Source organism: Thermobia domestica, chromosome 14, assembly GCF_964235325.1.
Source record: "Thermobia domestica chromosome 14, izTheDome1.hap1.1, whole genome shotgun sequence".
NCBI classification, from domain to species: Eukaryota; Metazoa; Arthropoda; class Insecta; order Zygentoma; family Lepismatidae; genus Thermobia; species Thermobia domestica.
The window spans coordinates 39,587,996-39,606,847 of NC_137467.1; the positions used below are offsets into that span (position 1 = coordinate 39,587,996).

Sequence of the window (18,852 nt, forward strand, 5' to 3'; positions counted from 1 at the left end):
CTCGATTCTCGGTGGGAAAGCATACATTGATTCGGATTTCACCTTAAACTGCAGGACCACGTCTCATATAGCCTTAGTGCTGAAAAGATACACCCAAACTTAACAAGCAAACAACAATTTATTATATATTATTTATTTATATATATATCAAGTATTATGTGGTACTATACGTGGCCAGAAAAAGGTTGAAAATATGATAGACTCACATCCCAACACCGGCTGCACTGTGTCCGATAAGGCTGGCCAGAGTCTTTCATTTGTTTTGCGACACAAAGTTTAATATCTTATTTTATTATACAAAAGTTAGATGAATTGCAGGACAGTCAGTTAGTTTTAAAAAAAAATCACATGAGGGCACGGTGGCTCAGTGGTATAATGCTTACCTCTGGTACACGGGGTTCCTGGTTTGATCCCCGCCAAAATTAAGTTTGTGGTGGACAACATCGTGTCCGTGGGTTTTCTCGGGATGCTCCCGTTTCCTCCTATTTTCCCATTGCATCATTCATTTGCCTTAATCATCCTTCTCCCTTAGCCTAAAGGGCACAATAGTGGGACGTTAAGAGTCTTCATCCCGGCGAAATTAAAATAACGCTAATTTTACAGTAATTATGTGATATCTTCAAATAGATAAAAGATAATTGAAATATGGAACAAGAGCGCCCTAGACAATATTATTTTGCGTGAGGTACCGTTATCACAACTCACCTAGTGGCTTTCCGTTTTCAGCTGTTTGGAAACGCGAAAATAAATGCCGATTTTCAAAATGGCTCGAAATCGAAAGCAGATAAGTGAGTTATGATAACGGTTTTTCATGTAAAATAATGTTGTCTAGGGCGCTCTAGTTCCACATTTCGGTTATCTTTTATCTATTTGAAGATATCACATAATTACTGTAAAATTAGCGGTATTTTAATTTCGCCGGGATGAAGACTCTTAAACTGAAACTTAACTTAAACTCCTTGCCTCACGAGGATAGGACAATATCGGAAAAAGTCCATGACCTCACCGGTTGAGGAGCAAGCATTCCAAAGTCAGACGCGGCGGAACTCTGATACTAATGAAATGAAATGAAAGAAGAAAACACCAGAAATCATTTTTTGTTTTTCGAACATGCCCTGCTGTATGCATAAGACTTGAACTTATAATCTGTAGATAATAGAATAACAGCCATTTATCAACCTGAACGCTATATAAACAAGACTCGGGAGGTTTTGACTGGTAGGGGCGGTTGTTCCTGAAACAATCACTGGAGCTGCTCTACTTCAAAATCTCTCCTGTCATAATTTATCTTTCGAAGAACAGAGGGCTCATTTTGTATAAATAGAGCCCAGGCGCGGCCAGAAGACTTTAGAGTTATATCAAACACACTCTCCGAACTTTTTTTTCCCTTTCTTTCTTCTCTTCTCTTCTCGAGGCGTTCACAAAAGAGTAGATAGAGCAAATCAATGTTAAAAATCCAGAGGCCGCATGGCTTTTGTCCTGGTTCAAAAGAGCCATTGAAGATTCCAATAACTATTTTTGCTCCTTATATTCTACATAACATTTTATCTTCTTCTGCTTCTTTCTTCATCACCGTCCTCATCATCATCGCCGTCAAGAACAACAGCAGCGCACAAAAACAACTTTTGTTGTGATGCTTTTTTTTTTTTTTTTTTTTTTTTTTTTTTTTTTTGAAGACAGCTTTCCTGCATTTCAATTTTCCACTTCTCTTGTCTATTCCTGATTGAGGCGGCTGCCTGTCACATCTTCTGACGTCATCAATGCTATATATATGTTTATATGTACAGTACCTACACGTAGATATACACTGTCTTTTCTTTTTACTACACACATCTATCTACTCAAGCATGTAAGAGCTAGACTAGTCGGATTTGTTGGCTAACACCTTTCTAGACTGGACCCTAAATTAACTGAAGAGTAATACTGTAGTGATAAATGGCGTCCAAAACGAATTGTTTTCGAAACAGAGAGATGGATTATTTTCTTGCCATAATTCTTTCATAACTTTTGGCAACTTCGCAACTGTACTTAAGTTTGGTATACAAGCAGAGACGCGCGCGATGGCTCAGTGGTAGAGAGTCACCTATGGGGTTCCTGGTTCAATTCCAGATCGCACCATCCGTTTTCTTCCACTTTATTCATTCCACCATTGCATTTATTTCTCATCATCGCCGTTTTCTTTAGCCTAGTCGGCATAACAGTGGAACGTAAAACTAAAAGATTTCGCTTCACAAGCAGAGGCTCACCTACGAAGTGTCCACCGGGTGAAGACACACTATCCGCAAAACTTCGTAACGCTTTTATAATAAAATACTTTTGTTTTATCCGCGTACCAGGGGCGTACCTCACGGGGCTCCACATTTCTCGGACCACTCTAAACTTTTGACTTTGGACCTCTACAACAAGAATTTCTGGATATGCACCTGTATAGAAGTATTTGAATAAAATGCCTTCTTTCGTAGGCAACTGGCTAAACGCGAGTGCTTTCTGTATGTGGTGGTCCCGGATTCGTTTCTCAGTCGGGGTCACTTGCCTCGGATACAACAAATCCGAGTAGTGGTTAGAAATGACCCATTTGACAATTAGAGCTCACTCGAACTCGAGCGGCCCCGGGCTCACTAACTTCAATAAGGCTCGCGCTAGGTTAATCTCAAGCTCGTCAATCTCATTGGGCTCGTCTCACTAAGGACTCGGCTCGCCAACTCCCAATTAATGTAGCCCACGAGACGAGACGAGATATTTTACGAGTTCCGTGCCCAACACAAGTTCAACCAAATCTCAAACACTGTTGTAGTGTTTACATGATTCATAGTATAAAAAAATGAAACATGATATCTTTCAGTTTAACGTACCGCGATTATGTCCTTTAGCCTAAGGGAGACGGATGATTAAGGCAAGTGAATGATGATGGACGAATCGGTGGAATGAGAATATGGGAGGAAACGGGAGTACCGCGAGAAAATCTTACGAACACGATGATGTCCACCAGAAACTTACTCGACCGGGGATCGAATCACGGACCCCCACACACCAGAGATAAGCACTCTACCACTGAGTCACCGTGTCCCCCAGGGGCGGATCCAGGGGGTGGAATTGCCCCTCCCCAGAAGAGCAAACTTTCTTGTATTACATATATAAATAAAATCCATCCCAGAGTTTGGAGCCCTTAAAATTAGCATTATGACAACCCACCGCCCCCCCTCAGAAGTCGGTCCTGGATCCGCCCCTGGTGTCCCCTCAACGTTTTAATATACACATGAAAGTACACAAAATATATTACAAAAATAATAGTCCAGAAGATGAAAAATGTCTCGTCTCGAAAATTCGAGATGAGACGGGAAAAATGATAATTCCCGATTCGTTTTCGATACGAGACGAGACATTTCTCGACTTTCCTACACTAGTTCACTCAGATCTCAGAACTATAAATTGATGAAGTGATTGTACAAACACAATAAAGTGCATTTATCTAAGTTGAAAATGCGCATGCTTTTGACATCTATGGCCATGTTAGCCCGTCACATATGAGGAATGGCGTCCCTCGGCGATTACACTATCCAAGGAAAGGTAAGGAAGAAAGTATTGGGGTACCACTCCGCATTCGCCTGGTGTGAATGAGAAAAACCAAGGTAAACCTCACTCAGAATGGCTGCACTGAAAAGCTTTTACACTTTTTTTTGACTGAGTGTCCTCACTTAGAATCGAACCCGGGACCGCTAGCACCAAAGATGAGAGCGTTACCTACTACGCTACGCGAAGGCCATTGAAATTAAGGTAGAACGAGAAGAAAGATTCCCATCCAAGGGCGCTCATGTTGTGGTTTCCAAGGTGTGTGGGGGGGAAGCAAGTATAACCGACATTTCAAATATAGTTTCAAATTTTGCTATGTAACTATTCTAAAAAATCAATTGAGTTTTCGATATTCCGAAGTAAAATTTCTTCAAGAGGGAGGGACGAGCGCCCCATCTTGTCCCTCCTAATGGGCGCCCTTGTTCCCATCCGTCACCGAGGATAGACCCCGGTCCACCAAGTTTGTACGTAATTGCCCTAACGATTTTACCATTGCGGCACTCAATTAATCATCACTATTCATTAAATTAATTAAGAATGAAACATACCATTATGAAGAGACGAAATACAAATGATAATGGCTGATAGAGGCAGCAACAAACACCAAAGAATACGATCACAAGGCCAGCAAAAGATACAATGAAACCCAGAGACAAGCATGACTCTTCTACAGGGACAAACCATGTCATCTTATATTCTAATACCATAAAATGAATATCATTAGAGACAACACTTTGTTTAAAAAAAAAAAAATAACGGAGAAAGTGTGTGTGTGTGTTTGCATCCTTCTTGTAAACAACATCCTTTTTCCATTTTCCTACAGAAAATATATGCAACGCATAACACCATGCTTATACAGATGAAGACACAATTACAATAAGTGAACGCTTTTTTTATTTATTTTAATATATACTTTTTTTGAAAGCAAAATAATTAGAAAGGCTACGCTATTACAAAACAACACATGATGAACAAGTATTACACAAAAGCGAAGGAGAAGGGGAGATTAACATTCGAGCGTTGTTTTCAGTCCTTTGACAAGGCTTCTTCAGTATGTAAATAGAAGTGCGTCAAATGATAGGTCTTCTTCCGAAGAGGGACGATGGTTATGTCGCTCGAAGGACAAACAACAACAACCTATGTAATTCATTTTTTTTTCTATTCTGTCGCCGGTCTGATCATTACAAACTGACCCTACAAACAATAAGCCTATATTGGTGCCAACAGTGGCGGCATCCTTCTCTTTTCGTAATCAAGGGTGGAGAAAGCTAACTTGGAATAATTAGGTTTCCTAATGGTAAGTCACAAGGAAAAGTTGAAAAAGAGATATACTAAAGCTTACAGCTGAACTTCCAAGTCACAACAGTCGTTTTAGATTTTCTTCGCACTTTTTTTTTAAAAAAAAAACAAACAAACAAGCAAAACCACTTGGTGTAACAGTCCTTTTTATGGACTTAAACTATGGTACTTGTACCGATTATGGCCCGGGTCCCTAATATGGCCCACCCACAATATCTCTGTAGATTTACGTTGATGCTACTAGATGACAATATAAACTATGTCCTCTGAGCCGCGTAAATACGTTTACGCTTCTCATGAGGACATAGTTTATATTGTCATCTAGTAGCACCAACGTAAATCCCCAGAGATATGGTGGGTGGACCATATTAGGGACCCGGGCCATAATCGGTACAAGTACCATACTACAACGTCATCTGTTTGCGACCGGCTCAACTACGTCCAGCCAAGTGACGAACATGCGGTCAGCGCGCTGCGTCGCTTTGTCTCTAACCAGCGTATCAGGAGACTTTTAGACCTAGTTGCCGTCACGTCTTTCATCAACGTGATTCCCCAGTTTGACTCACGACACTGAGTGGACCTCGAAAATTGGGAAGCACCGAACCCAGGACCACGCAGACGTGAGTCGATCGCTCTGGCCACTAGACTACACCATCCCCTAATATACGGATAAATTATATTAAAATTTGTAAAATTACCCCAAAAATTGGACTAAATTCACAGAAAAATCGGAATTTCGAAGGGTCTGGACCTATTAAAATTTGTAAAATTACCCCTAAAATTGGACTAAATTCACAGAAAATTCGGAATTTCGGAGGGTCTGGACCTATTAAATTTGTAAAATTACCCCTAAAATTGGACTAAATTCACAGAAAATTCGGAATTTCGGAGGGTCTGGACCTATTAAATTTGTAAAATTACCTCTAAAATTGGACTAAATTCACAGAAAATTCGGAATTTCGGAGGGTCTGAACCTATTAAAATTTGTAAAATTACCCCTAAAATTTGACTAAATTCACAGAAAATTCGAAATTTCGGAGGGTCTGTACCATCAGGATTCACCCCTGTGCACATTCCTGATGTGTTACTCGTGAGACGATAAATTTCTCGCCTTGTCTCGATTCTCGTCTCGAAAACAAGACAAAAAGTTCATTTTCAAATTCGAGACGAGACGAAAAATTTCCTGAGTCTTATAAGTAGAGACCGGATGTTTAGGCACTAAAACCTGGAAAATAGGCAGGCAAATAGGCACTAAAAATTTAAAAAATAGGCAGTAAAATAGGCACTAAAATGTAACTCGAAATAATGAAGATAAATACTCAATACCATTAAAAAATAGATTCAAGTCATATATAATGTTTAAAGAATATAGAAATATACTTGTTTGTTATTAATTTCTTTTATTGTATATACAAAAACGAAGCTTGTTATGAATTTCATATATACTGGGTGAACCTGAAAGATGTGCACATGCTTCAGGAAGTAATTCGTGACATGAAGAGAAGACAAAAAGTCCTTTTGCATGTTGTGGAATTCCGCGTCGTGAACGAGTGACAGGTGGACCAACTTGGAATCGAAAATCTAATCCTGACAATTGGAACGAGACATAAAAGTGTACACATACTTCGGGAGGTGATTCTTGACATTCAAGAGGACGTTTTGTCTTTTTTTCATGTTACGAATCACCTCCCAAAGTATGTGCACATCTATCTGTTCCGTCCCAATTGTCATGATTCGATTTTCAATTCCAAGTTGGCACTACTGTCACTCGTACACAACAGGGAATTCGATAAAATACCAGAGGACCTTTTTGTCTTTTTTGATATAATTAATCACCTCAGGAAGTATGCGCATATCTTTGAAGTTCACCTTGTATATACATATAGTAACGTACCACGTGCCTGTGTTTATAAACACATAATACACATATATGTGTATATTATTTATTTTACATAAATTATATATTTTCCCAATGAAGGATTATTTTGAAGAAAATGCATAGAATATGCAACATTAGGCACTAAAGCAATTATTTAGGCAGTAAAGGTCAAAATAGGCAAAATAGGCAAAATAAAATTGGCTTAAATCGAAACTATAATCCCCCATATAAACTTTAAAACTTTATTTTTGATCATATCTTTAATATTAAATAATAGGCATTTTGCCTAACATCCGGTCTCTACTTATAAGCAACACTAGTTCACCTAAGTCTTAGAAATCAAACAGTATCTTACTATTACATGATTCATAGTGTTAACACTTTTAAATTAATAACGTGATTGTACAAACACAATGAAGAGTACTTATCATCATTCAAATATACACAAATTATGACACAATATAATCTAATAATAAATATAGCTTAAATAGTGTTATATCACGCACCCTTCATGGACATGGGGGGGGGCGGTGGCTCAGTGGTAGAGCGTTCACCTCCGGCGCTTAGGGTCCCTGGTTCGATCCCAGCTCGCGCCGTGTGGACTTTGTAGAGGACAAACACCGTGCTCGTGGGTTTTCTCGGGGTTCTCCCGTTTCCTCCCACTTTCTTCATTCCACCATTTCACTTATCTCTCATCATCACCGTCTCCTTTAGCCTTGTCGACATAACCGTGGGACGTAAAACATAAAGATTTCATTTCATTTTTCATTTTACCCTTCATGGACATTTCGTGATACGGGAGATTTCTGATAACTTCTAGATGAAACTAAGACAGAAAGAAGAAAAATAAGGCATACATTTTATCTAAATTTACTAAACGAAACAAGACAAGACAGCCTTATTCCTCGTCTCGTGGACAACGCTCACTTTCATCATTTCCAAATTTATTCACAAAAATTCAACAGTGGAGGATGCTTAGAGGAAGCCTTCACGGTCAATAGTATTGGGGAAAGTAGAAGCAAGTTGGCTTAGACTTTTATTTCCTGGGACTGAAGGAAAACCAGGGAAAAACTCAATGTGGATGTCCGACCACTTATACCGGTCCCGAATCCGGGACCCCATGTTTGTGAAACAAGAATCCTGACCAGTCATTAGTGTATTTCCTTTGGCATACACCTTCCCATCTGGCACCATGTACACCAGAGGTCTAGTGTACCATTACTAAACTCTTTAAGTAAACTCTAAGTTCGATTCCCGGCCAAGTAAGTTTGTGGTTGCCAACATCGTGTCCGCGGATTTTCTCTGGGTACTTTCGTTTCCTCCCACTTTCTCATTCCATCAAAACGTTCATCATCATTCATTTGCCTAAATCATCCGTCTCCCTTAGCCTAAAAGGCATAAACGTGGGACGTTAAACCGAATATTTTATTTCATTTTTCTTTAACTTGAGGAATTTTATACACTAGCAACTGAACACTGTAGCCATAGTTCCAACAGAACTTCGAGTAGATGGTGGAAGTCTCAAATACTCCAACAGAACCGGAACACCTGGAACCAAGTTGCACCCCACGGTGCCAAGGGTCATTGTCCTCTTGTTACTACCCCCTACAGCTTCTGGCAAACCCAACAAAGCGAACAATAGCAGGCTATTTTTGTTTTGTATGTCCAATCTTCAGAGAAAGCTCCACTGACCGTTCTGGTGCAGGTTTTAAATTCATTTATATACTTATACCTTACATCCGATACAATAAATATATACATTTCCAACAGAAAAAGATAATAAATTAAAGAAAGGTCAAATTACCTTGTTATATGTCAGCAAGCAAGAGCAGAAAATCCTCAACTTCTTGCAGCAACTGCAATAACCACCACTTTAGTATAACCACTAATCACAACACTAACTGGAACGTAACAAACTGCACGCGGTACTAGGACAAACTGAAACAGTTACTAAAGACGTGTTCCTTAGGAAGTACAGAAGAGAATAGCCCACCTTCTTTTCATTCAATCGTTATCATTGGTTATCTGAGACTGCTTCCTTGATGACGTAGGGATGATTCAAAGAGTCCCCGCGGAGAAGAATGAATGAATGAAAGATCGCATTGTTTACGCATGTCAAGGTTGAGTGCAGCAGGGCACGTTTTGTTGTTCGCTACGCTTACAACCAAGAACGTCCTTTAACACCCTCACGTAGTGCAATTCTCCTTGGACAGGAATTTCACATAAGAAATTAAACGGCTTTCGGTAAGTTTCGCATTAGAACACAAGAAGTGAATAATATGACTGGATCATCCTGTTTATCCAACGAAATTAAAAATACATTGTTTATTCATAAAAAAGCGGCAACAACAGAAACTTGTCAATGGCATAGTTTCTGACTATTGAGGAAGTAGTAGGTCAAAGGTTAAGTCACACGGACAACTGAAGAATGGCGTAATAAGGGTTGTAGGTGGTGGCGGCAGCAGGGGAAAAAGGATATACATTCTTTTATTGCAAAAGCTGTTGTCATCCTATAGTAATGGCAAACAGATGTTTGCACGTCCAGTCCAGAAGGAAAAACCAAAGCCATCCGTCCAAAAGGTCTTTGTTCTTCATCTTCTCTGTGTGTCCTTGTCGGCAAAAGAACATTCAACTGTTTTTAGGTCTTCCCACAAAACAACAGAGTGACTATACATATGTGTAGTCGTTGTTGTTGTTGGTTATATGTGAAGAAGAGAACGCAAGAAACACCCAAGAAATGAAAAACCAAAAGAAAAGAAAAGGAGGGCAGCTGCTGCAGACCCTGTTGTTCTTCTTCATCTTCGTTTGTGGGCGTCAGAGGAGCCTTCTACGATTGCAAAGCGTGAGACAAAAGTTTTGGAGAAGAAAGAAAGGAAGTCCCTGACGGCTAAGGGGGAGGTATATAGGGTGGTTGTTGCGTTTTGTCTCTTTTGTGTGTGTGAGAGAGAGACAAAGACAAGAGGGAGAAGAGTAAAAGATGGACGGATGGATGATGAAGGAGATGGAATAAGATGAAAACCAGACGCTGTTACCAGAGGGTCATCCGTAGCCGTAGCTGAAGAGTGACAATCCAAAGAGTGAGAAAAATATTAACAAAACAACGCTTCTGTTGTTTCCAATCGTACCATCACAATTTGTAACCTAGGTGTACGTAGATTATAAGCCTTAGACAATTTATTTACTAATTTACTAACGAAGTTCCAGATACTGTGAAGCCAATTTACACTTGTATGAGGTTTTCATTACTGTTATTCGCACCCATTTCCAAATAACCGGGTTTAAATGTGCGTATGGAGAAAAATGTTCTTTCTTTTAGTTTGAAATCTCATAAATTATGCTCTGAGGTTAAGGGAGACGGTGATGATTATAAGCAAAATGGTAGAACGAAGATAGTAACAGAGAACCGGAGAACCCCGAGAAAATCCACGCACACGGAGTTTGTCCATCACAAAACCTATCTAGTGCAAGCTGGGATCGAACCAGGTACCCTGCACACGAGAGGTGAACGCTCTACTGCTAAACCACCGCAGCCAACTGTGGAAAAGGATGGAGAGAATTAGCTGGGTCGAAAGGAAAAATGTTAGAAATAGTCAGTGACAAAAGAACAATTTTAGATATAATTTGAAGGAGGAAGAGAAACTGCCTGGGGCATTAGATGAAAAGGAATCGCATCACGAAAGTACAGTGGCAGGTAAGAGAGGGAGAGGGACGAAAGAAAATGCATTGATGGACTACATTAAAACAGAAAATCGCTACGTAAAGACAAAGAGGTTCATGGATCCTTTTCAGTTTGAATTTATTTATTTATTTATGCATATTTCTTGTCATTAGCGACATTTAAGAGGCCACATCACAGCGAAATTAATATACCGCTAATTTTACAGTAATTATGTGATATCTTCAAATAGATAAAAGATAACAGAAAAGCGGAACAAGAGCTCGATAGACAATATTATTTTACATGAGATACAGTTATCACGACTCATTTATCTGCTTTCGATTTCCAACCATTTAGAAAATCGGCATTTATTTTCGCGTTTATGAATGGCTGCAAACGGAAAGCTACTAGGTGACTCGTGATAATGGTATCTTATATGCAAAATAATATTGTCTAGTGTCGCGGCCACGAACGGTCTCAAGGGGAAGCTTAGACCTTCGTGGTGGACTGGTAGGATTCTCAGTGTTAGAAAGTTGTAGAACACCGATTCTATCATTTGCATTTAAAGAACAACGAATAGTTTGTTCACGCTCCCAAGTAAGCTCAGGTAGAATTCAAAATATAGGTTTTATATACATGAGCGCTTAACTAATTTATGGGCGTACTGACAGGGTGTGAAGACACCGATATAGAGAACGATAGCCAAGAACAACAAGTATTTATATACCGCCAGAGGTTAATTATATCACAACAAGATTAATTCATTTCAGGGCCACTATTTATGTGGGCCAGGGTTCGAGTCTCAATGTAGCCACCAACTTAAGTCAGCGGGTACATATCCCAACGATTCTGTTATCAAATTATGTGCGTGACGCTAGGTATCGCATGTCACAGGCCGACAACAATTATGTCGCGCGTGCACATTCCACCAATCTGTCACCAAAGTATGTCTTGGTGGAGGAGGTTGTTATTAGTACAATAATAATGAACAATAGCAAGAGGTAGCCTTGAAAAAGGCTGTTTATATTGATAGCAAGAGGTAGCCTTGAAAAAGGCTGTTTATATTGGGACTTCAAATTAGTCCGTGTCAAAGAGGAGCTATGCAGCTCGGATGATAGATGGTTAAATAACATACAATTTCAATAACAATCGAGTGAAGGCGCAAAGGCGAAGATGTCCATCTCAAGCAAATAGGCTATCGAATGACCACTCGTCAAGGGGGACAGCTTTAGGGTCCCGTAACAATACAAATAACAAAAGCAAGGCGGTTTTAGTCACAATGAGGACGAGGGTGGTCAGTACACAAGAGAACGAATGATTACGAGTATTAAGATATCAGCGAGAAGGCGTCAGCGAGTTGGAATACCACTGCTATCAGCCAATTCAGAATACTTAGCAAATTAGCATATCAAAACTTATTATATCATTACAATTAAACACGAGATTACTGCTCGAATTAAAAGAGATCTAGGAAATCAAAAGTAATTAGCAATTCACACAAACGATATTTAAGCAACAAAAGGTTTCAAAGTAATTTTGAAACTACTTGGGAGGTGATCCCCTTTACAGTTAAGCGACTTGATGAAAAGATAATGCAAATGACAGTTACATGAAAATATTAATTAAACAGTGATAACCCACCTGAGGTCCGTGGTCCTACCTCCAGGCACTCTAAGTCGAGATGGGAAGACTCCGGGGCTATCTTCGACGCTGCTGTAGCCGTTTCGTACGCACCAGGTAGCACAATCACTTAAAAGCACTAAGAACACTATTACGAGAAACTTACTTGTACTTCGAGCGGCTGAAATACAAGAACAGGATAGACGGACGATGATCAGGACTTCATGTAAGACGATGTCGTCACTGAGCTTCGTACGGGATTAGAAGTCTTCGGAATATTTGGGACTTCGCACAGGCTGGTCTTCTCCTGGATGGATGATGGAATAGAGGTGAGACGAATGGTGAATGCAGTTCCCAGATTCGAACTACGTCCAACAGGATTTCATTCCACAGGTCATCTGCCTTCTCCAGTAGACTACAACATGGGCACGTCGATACGAGGCGTTAATATAGATATTGAGAAAGAATTATGAAACGTTCACCAAAAGGGAAGTATTGAGAATGTTTTTGGAATGACGTAAACAACGCAAGTTCGAGTTAGGAAGAATTTTATTAGCTGGCTCGAATAAGTCCGTAGACTGAATACATTACAGGGAGACTTTCCTACATGAGGTCTTCTACGCAACTCAGCGTTAGCACAGGTTAACGAATATTGTTTTAGGAAGCATTTAGGTACACAAAAGTTGAATTAATGAGAGATCTTAAAGAGATCCTTGTAGAGCCAATGTTCAGATTAGGTAAGCAGAATCTGAGTAGTAATAACTAAGTTTGTAGGTTGACTGTATACTCACAGTGAGAACAGAGGTACTGTCCAGTTGAGCACTTAGGATTGAATTAGTGATAACACACACTGCTCATCTCCAATGATGAATCTTTATGAAATATCCGTGGTGGAAGGAATACCGTCCTTACGCCGTATGATGGAAGTTAACAGTCACTGCCGACACAATAGCACAAGTCGGTGAGGGATGTAACAAAGTTTCTCCCGACCGAAGAACGGGCTATAACAAGAGTGTCAACGTTCCGGCGTAGTTCCAAGTTAGACTGTGGACGATAAGTCCATGTCGTGGAGTTTGATGGAACTTTAACTGAAGGAAGCAACAAGCTGGAGCTTGTGCCACTCCTAAAGGTGATCGGAATTTCCCCCGAAGGGGGCAACGGGCGGAGGCCCGCGCCTCTTCGAAAAACTATGGAATCACTCCCGAATTGACGAAATTGAATCTAAAGAGAGATGTCCTCACTTTTTGTTTGTCCTTATCATTCTCACACGGCACTAGGTTAGGGACGTGTGAAGGCAGGGGTAAGTCAGGGTTTTACCTGATTGGATTTCTAATTATTTATGAAACGAATTTAAGTTTCTGCGACTGCGTAAGCAGGCGGAGGGCGTATCCTAAAAGCTTCCTTTACATGAGAAAATTTCTTGATACAAAAACCCTGATAACCTGAGAAGGTTAACATTTGACCTCATGTGTACAAAGAGTCACTTTTAGTTACAGATAGTACAATTTACTAAGACAATCTTAATTACACCATGACTCTCCAAACACATTATATTTCTAATAAAATTTCAAGAGTTCAAAAGTTCAAACTTTGCAAGTGTGCTTTAAAATAATAATTTAGGTCTGTGACAATTTATATTACTAAAACGTCCAAAAACAGAGTGAATAATCAAATTTATAATCGAACACTTGTGGTTGTATTACAGGAAGATGAGACTCTGTGTCAGAGTTTTTGAATATATTACTGGCTAGCAAAATAACCTTTTTAACCTTTAAGTTAACTAAATGAAAATCGGATTAATGCTGTAGTATCTATTTATTTAAGAGTTGTGATAACCAAAAGTAGGAATCTATTACTTTCCTGTAGGCGGAAATATTATCTTCTCCAGACGAGAAAGGTTATAGTTTAACTGATTCTTGAGCAGACAGTCAGCTGGCTGGGAGGGATGAAGCAGACAGAATATTTCATCCAAGAAAAAAAATAAAGACAGCTGGAAGGAACTTGAATGCGCGAAGAGAATGACTAACATTTCCCTGTTCTCTCGTTTTTCCTTGTTTTAAGATTTAAGAAAAAATAAACTTGTCTACGCAATTAGAAAAATAATTGTCGATAATTGTTTGAGTAATTGTGGAGTGTGGCAAAAATTTTGGCGCCAATTGAGATGGCGCGTGTGGCACACTACAGTCGACGCCCCTTAAGGAAAAAAAATTTTAGTTTGCTCCGACAAATCTAAACATTTTTTTTTAACTTAGGGCTAATGGCAAATTAAATTTCAGAGTTGGCAACACTTTCATGTTAAATGAGTTTTACTTTGGGTTGGCAACATTGACTTAACCTATGGTAGGTTGCAACACTGTTGTATGTTCGAGCAATACTACATACTAAAGTTAATTAAAATTGAAATAGAACATACCCTAACTCAATATAAGAGAACTCATATAAGTATATAGTGACAATTTCATAATAAGTACATAAAACTAAGAAATGACACGATTAGTGAGCTTTAAACTACAGGATTGAATCATAAAATCAAGGATACTAATCAATACGCTATACCTAATAGACAATTACAAAGTATGTATATGAGCTTATACTAAAGGCATTAATTCTTTAAACCTTTATAGTATTTCTACATATGTGCCTTAAAATTTTTACATGTAAATTTAAGTGATATTCCTTTTAATAATGATTTCTAAAATTACTAAGATTTTCCGACAAATGTGCTGATAGAATAAAAATAATATGAGACCAAATAATTCGTATGCGATAGCAATATCGAATTGTATTCGCAAAGATACAAAAACAAAAGGAAACAGAATTACCAAATTCTTGTTTATCTACGGAAACATAATAAGGAAGTAGACACATAGTTGACCTTACTGAACCCAAACAAACCATTAAGGGATAAGAGATGAACTTGACCTACTTTTAGACTTAACGGTACGTTTTCTTTTTTAACTTTTTCTTTTTCTTTTAAAAAGAAACTACCCTAAACCATTTACACATTCAGCTTGGACTCGAGCTGAAATATGATATTTTCTACAGAGGGGTAAACCACAGAAGATGAAAGAATTCAAGAATCTGTATATAGACGTATATATAGATATTTTTCGGCTACACAACTAACCTTTAACTTTTTTTTTTTTTAACTGTTTCTTGTCCCTACGTTGACGGAACCATTCTATGGAAACAGATGTTTCGAGATTGTACCTTTTACATATATGACTAATATATTGTAAGCGTAAATTACAGCTACCTTTTAGATGTACGTTTAACAAATTAATGATGCAAATTATAATTTCCTTGAATTAGACAGAATACTATTGTCACACTTTTATTCTTATACAATTAATATAACGTACGAGGTATTATAGACCTCCTAATTTCAAACGCTATCGTTTTCAATACGATTATTATTAGCATGGATGTTGTTGGCAACATCAATATTAATACTATTATTACTAGCAACAATGTTATGACGGCTATTATTACATATGTATATTGTTACTTTAATTATTTCGAATTTATAGCTACAAGCATTAGTTTGATCAGTTTGTATCAATTGTTATAAAATATTATAATGAACCCTTCATAATTGATTTACGAAATGGCAAAGCTTACGAAATAACATGAAAATTAATTCTCTCACAGAAAGAGTTTTAGAGTACAGGTGAAAGACTTCTTGTACATTTATAAGGGAAATATAAAACCACAATGCCACAATGATATTATGGAGATACAGAGCAAGAAATTACAGATATGAAAAAAATATAAGCTATTTATGCATTATGATCTTATGAATCCGTTAAATAATGCATAAATAAATTAAGTAAGTTAATTGTTACTTTAATGATATTAACTTACGAGTAATTAAAGGAGATTTCTGAACAACAAACAATAGATAGTTCTAAAATAAATTAACATACTGACTTCTAGCATGGTTGAAATAAATTATATTCTTTGCGCGTGGGACGCAAGTCGCACAATTTTGTTTAAATAGAGTATTTTAGAAAGGGATGATTATGCCTTTCGTACTAATGACTCAACATAAATAAATCTATTAAAGTTTAATGATTAGGCAATTCATAGACACTTCTCGCTTGAAATAGTAATATTTGAGTTATAATTGAACATTTACAATGAACGATAAAATACTAATGTTATTAATTCGCGAATAGCTAATTAAGGTGAGCTCGTCCACGCTACTGGACTAGGTGAGCGGTTAGAAGACATTTAAACTATCATAATATTTCTATATGTATTGCCTATAATTAAGTATACAGATTACCTTAAAAGCTTTTTCAACACATTATAACTACATTGTTAACAAACATAGGCGATTATTTGAATCAATATTTGGTTTTCAATTAATCGGCATCAGATAAGGGTGCTTAATCATACTGAATTCATACATTTTTCCTCCTTGTTTAAGGGCACAAATTATACACAATTAGATCACTACACTTGAATTTCTTACTAAAATTCGCTTTACAATTAACCTCTAGATTAAATGATTTTCAATTACATATGGCGAGAGCTCGAGAATCCTTAAGTCACTGTTGTAGATCAAACAATTGATCTTCAAATTACAAATTAACGATAATTAAACTTCGGATGAGAGAGTTTTACATTAAGATTTTCCTTTTTGAGAGGGGCGGCTTGGCTTTTTGAATGAGATTGGATGACTTGTTACGTTTAGTAATAATTGCATGAATTCCATTAGCAATTTTGAGGCGTCTGATTTCAACGCAGAAAAAGATAATAATGGCTTAATTTAGTAGAACATTTAGACAAATACACAATTAACTCGGCCGTGGGCAACTTTAATAGGCTTTCTGGTGCGGACAACCTTTTACTTAAGGAAGAATGAATGGAACTGGTCATTGGTGCTCCCAAGATAACAAATACGTAATGAAATAACACATAAAACTGACTTCAATATATCTGAAAGATTTTCTCGCTTGACACTAACCTTGGAGCGGATGGCGCTCGGAAACACTTTCATACAACAGAAAACTTACTCAGTATAGCAGGCCTGTTCAGAAGGGCCGCTAATTCGCACTTTTACCACATTTACATATTTCTGCAAAGGAAACAAGACACTTGGCCTCCTTTTCCTTGCATTTATTCGCCTTTTAATCGCATTTTTGCCTTCTGGGAGAAGACAGAGGGGCTGCAAGAAAATGCGCCCAGGTCGGTAAATTTACGGACCTATTGAATCAACATAAGCATGGCTGGACCTAGACTGACGCAAAGAGGTGTGGTCACTCCGAAAAGATGACGACAGCTGTTTTACGCGAGTAGGCAGCAATTCGCAATCGCTATTTCGAGGACAGTTCGAAGGCACTGTCAATAGCAATCTAGCACAACAGAGAGATATGTATTCTACACATCAAACGCAATTTATATGAATTTCTTCAAGATGCGAGGGAAGTACTACTTAACCCAAAACACTACAATTGAAAATGAGCGAGACTAGAAATGAACGGAAGCACCTGAGTTTGATGATTACGTCACATGGGCTGACGACATTTTTACGTCCGACACAGTTGCAATTAGATTTTCAAATTGATACTTTCCACATTACTTTGATATTATACGGCCATTGCAATACAAAGATATTTAACTAGAGCAGTATACAACATTTTCATTAATTAATAGGTTTCAATATTCCTGAACAAACATACATGAATGCACGCAATTTCTCATTTCATGTCTAATAATACTCATAAATGGATACATTTTTATTGAAAAGTTCTACGTTTGCCGCAAGGTTTAAATAACTTCTGTTTCTAGAAACGATTAGGAACGCTAAATCGTTGTACAACTTCAAAGATTTCAAAGGGTCATCCGTTTTGACACATTTAACTAAACGCAAATCAATAAGAGTTGATTCTAGGTGTTTGACAACAAGATTTTTGTCGACTAGCGGTAATAAAGCAACAATTTGTATTCTCGGATTCGGACCAGAGAATACGAAAAGAACTGAAGGTCGTAACTCTTCATGATACTCAATTAAATTAGAGAGATAATGTAAAGACATGGTTTTGATGCCGTGAAATATAATTTCTGAACTATTCGCTAGGCTAGTCTGGAAATGCAATTCATACCATTTTCGGAATCGTAAGCCGCGTAGATTTTGAACAATTTCCTCTTGTTCTGTTAATCCGTAAGTGGGATTAAACAATTCAAATTTAGGCAAAACTGAACGTTGCGCAAGTAGGTACTTAAATGAAGAATCTTGCATGAGAACTTCGTCTTCTTTATAGACAGGATAATACAATTTATGATGTCCCAACATTTTGACAACTAATTTTCCTTTCTCTCTCTCTCTACTAAACTACTGAAATACAAACGAGTGACGAATAAATGAACGAACGAGTGGATATCGTCACATACATAAAACAAATTGACTTTCTCTCAATGATTAATGACTTAAGTAATTAAGTTTTACATGAATCAAATAACTGCAATTAACTTGATGAGTTAAGAATTCTCACGCCTCCGTTTTTCTTTACTACTACTATTATACCTTCTTATTAATGTTACTAGGAAGAAGAAAGAAACTTCACCAGTTGAAAGAAAACAGATCGTTTTTCGAAAGGTTGCGGAGGGAAACAAGTATTTCGTTCCGCGGTTTTCGCTTCTTTTCTTTTTTTTTACAGCCGTGGGTTGACGGCGAACGCAAAAGGAGAGGCTTTCTGTCCAAAAGATTGAAAACTTCCTGTCGCGGTCAATTTTCTATCCTATTTTCTTTCTAGGTGTGAACCTTCTTTGATCTTGTTTTTCTTTATTTACAACTACCACGGGGGGGGGGGGGGGTTTG

At 37.9% G+C, this 18,852-nt stretch overlaps 1 protein-coding gene across 6 annotated transcripts in view; it reads right to left on the bottom strand.

Annotated features, from left to right (window-relative positions):
* Nucleotides 1-18,852, bottom strand: part of LOC145669646 (uncharacterized) — a 995,784-nt gene that overhangs the window by 251,946 nt on the left and 724,986 nt on the right. Inside the window, exon 1 of one of the 6 annotated variants that reach the window (XM_081737891.1) lies at nt 8,553-8,691. The exons of the other annotated variants lie outside the window; for them this stretch is intronic. The gene's annotated coding sequence lies outside the window, so the exon portion shown is untranslated. Of the gene's footprint in view, nt 1-8,552; nt 8,692-18,852 lie in introns of those variants that run through there. 6 annotated transcript variants of the gene reach the window in all.